General features: G+C 39.8%; 1 non-coding gene across 1 annotated transcript; it reads right to left on the minus strand.

Annotated features, from left to right (window-relative positions):
• Positions 1 to 2177: 2177 nt before the first annotated feature.
• LOC131608421 (small nucleolar RNA R71) lies at positions 2178 to 2284 on the minus strand. Its single transcript, XR_009285683.1, has one exon. It is a non-coding gene; the product is annotated as a small nucleolar RNA R71 (small nucleolar RNA).
• Between the last annotated feature and the right edge of the window lie 847 nt (positions 2285 to 3131).

The raw sequence follows: 3131 nt of genomic DNA on the forward strand, positions 1-3131 counted from the left end.
CAATTAAATCAATTTTTAAAATGTAGTCGGTGATAACACGAAAACGTATCGTATATTTAGCTTAATTTACATGCATTATTACTCTATTTTATTTCGATTTTATTATTTTATTTTGTATTATGCCGGTGTTTCTATTTGTTTTCAGAATTTATTTAACCGGAGCTCGCAAAAGAAATAATCGGAAAAAGGAGCTAAAATGAAGAGGAATTGCTTAAAATGACATTTAAATGAGGAGGTGCAAATAGAAGAAGCAAAGGCCTAGTCTGCAAAGCAAGCCCAACGCGCAAGAGTAAGTGGGCACGTGACGGAGGGCACATTGAAGTGCCTGCCGTTCGGCACCTCCCCCTCTTTGTCGTTCGGCACCCCCTTGAATGTTAGTGTGTGACGTTAGTCACACACCAAGGCCCAGAAGACTCTGCTTTCACGCTCCGCCATTTTCTCCTCCGAAAGAATTGCAACAGAGACGAAACAAACTTCAGACCAAGAATCTGAGGCAGCTCTACAAATACCCATCAAGATTAATTGAGAGAGTTACAAATTTCAACCTACTGCCATCACTTTAATTCTTTTGCTATTTTCAAGTTCTGCTATTTGTTTTCTACCCACTTCCGGCAATAGATTTCTACACCAGAAATAATATTGCGATTAAGTTTTCTTTGTTAACTTCAGATTTAGTTTTAGTTTTAGCATCAGATTTATTTTCAGAACTTAATTCCAGTACCCGATTCAAGAACCAGTGCTGCTCTGTTTCAATATCCAGTCTTGCTATATTAATTCAGGTTCATTTATTAGCTTTAATTATTAATGTCTGTTTATGTTAGTTTATAGAATTATGCCGGGAATATTATTTATCTGCTATGCTTATTCTGTTCTGTCTATTAAAATAATGTCCGGCTAAATACATTTTATCGGTATGTAAGGTCACATAACCGAGGGAATCGAGTAACACTATCGAAGTATTTTTATTAATGAAATTTATTTACTCGGTATTAATTTCTAATGCTTAATTTAACTGTTTTGTAACGAGAGTTAAAAACAATAGAAGTTAGGATCAATAAAAACGAGAGTTTGAGATTTTAACTAGACAGTAGAAATTAAACATTATCCTTAAATACAGCGAGAGAGCTTTAAGGTTAATTAGACTTCATCGGTTTCCAAAAATCATTTTAAACTTTATTTGATACAGCGAGAGCGCTCACTTAGGTTTAATAATGAGATCGTAATCAATAAACACGAGAGTGTGAGAGGAAGGTTGTTAAACAAGTGATTTCTACAGAAAGAGTATTTTAAATTACGATTCACGTCGATAGTTTACTAGATCCCCGACGTTCGACCATTACATACCGATAATATTCCCGCCTATTTAATTCAATAATATTCCTTTTACTTCCTCGTGTTATCATAATCAATCAGATATTAGCCTTAGATTTACGTAGTAGCGATTAACTACATTAGGTCGATTCTTAGTCCCTGTGGGTTTGATATCTTTTAAAACTACGCGATAGACTGTGCACTTGCAGTCATAATCACAGACATACCCCATTTTGTCGCGATCAAGTTTTTGGCGCCGTTGTCGGGGAGTAATTTAGTCGATAGCATAATTAACTGTTACGTTGTAGAGACTAAGGCAAACTCAATATTTCTAATTCCCTTTGTGCATGCCAAGTACTTACTCTCGAAGTGAAGACTTAGTGCTGCCGATTCCCGAACCGGAGCATTCTATCACTGTATCACGTCGATTACGACGTACTCGCACTCTTGTTCCTAATCCTCCTTCTGAACCAGTTGAAGAATCAACCATGGGAGAACAGTCGCGTCCTCTCAAATCTTATGTTATTCCATCGCAAGCTGAACCACACAATAGCATTGTTGCTCCTGCTATTGAGGCGAACAATTTCGAGCTAAAACCGTCTTTGTTGTCAGCTGTACAACAAAACCAATTTTCTGGAAATTCGATGGAAGACCCTAACCTTCATTTGTTAGTGTTCCTGCAATATGCAGACACTGTAAAAGCAAATGGTGTCAGTTCGGAAGCTATCTGACTGCGCCTTTTTCCTTTTTCACTAAGGGATAGAGCTAGAGCTTGGCTCCAGTCTTTACCCGCCAATTCTGTCACGACCTAGAATGAACTTAAGAATGTCTTCCTGGCACGTTATTTTCCACCTAGTAAGACCGACATGCTAAGAGCCCAGATCAATGGGTTTAGACAAAAAGACAACGAGTCTTTATTCGAAGCGTGGGAGAGATACAAAAACATGCTGAGACTCTGTCCACATCACGGATTAGAAGAATGGTTAATTATCCATACCTTCTACAATGGTCTCCTCTACAATACGAGACTTACAATTGGCGCCGCCGCAGGTGGCACACTGATGGACAAAGTGTATGCTGATGCCTATGCACTTATCAAGAGTATGGCTCAGAATCATTATCAATGGGGAAGCGAGAGAGCTCAATCAGAGAAAAATTCTGGAGAGAAATCTTCAACGAAGAGTGGTATGTACGAGATAAGTAGCCTTGACCGCGTTAACGCCAAAGTCGATGCCCTAACTCAGAAGATCGAAAACCTCACTGTAGCACCTGTAGCCGCCGTGGCTGCTGTTTCCCCAAATTGCGAAATATGCGGGATGTCTGGACATGCTGCCCCCGAGTGCCATCTTTTGACAGGAGTTTCCCCTGAACCAGTAAACTATGCTCAAGGAAACCCTTACTCAAACAGATATAACCCAGGATGGAATAATCACCCTAACTTCTCGTACAAGAACAATAATGCTCTGTACGCACCTGGTCAAGCACCCAGTGTACCACCTGGATATAAAAAGGCACCCTTCGCTGCTCCTAACGTCCCTAGGAAGTCTAACCTAGAATTAATGATGGAAAATTTCATAGCCACTCAAACTCAGACTAATAAGGATTTCCTAAACCAAAACGTGCACACTAATGAGCAAATCAAACAGTTAGCGACTAAAGTAGACGCGTTGGCCGCTCACAACAAGATGCTTGAGACATAAATCTCTCAAGTGGCACAAAAACAAGCACCTACTTCCGCACCTGCTGGGACATTTCCTGGACAGCCACAACCTAACCCAAAAGGACATGCTCATGCTATTATTCTGCGAAGTGGTAGAGAA

This window comes from Vicia villosa, linkage group LG5, assembly GCF_029867415.1.
Source record: "Vicia villosa cultivar HV-30 ecotype Madison, WI linkage group LG5, Vvil1.0, whole genome shotgun sequence".
Lineage (NCBI taxonomy): Eukaryota > Viridiplantae > Streptophyta > Magnoliopsida > Fabales > Fabaceae > Vicia > Vicia villosa.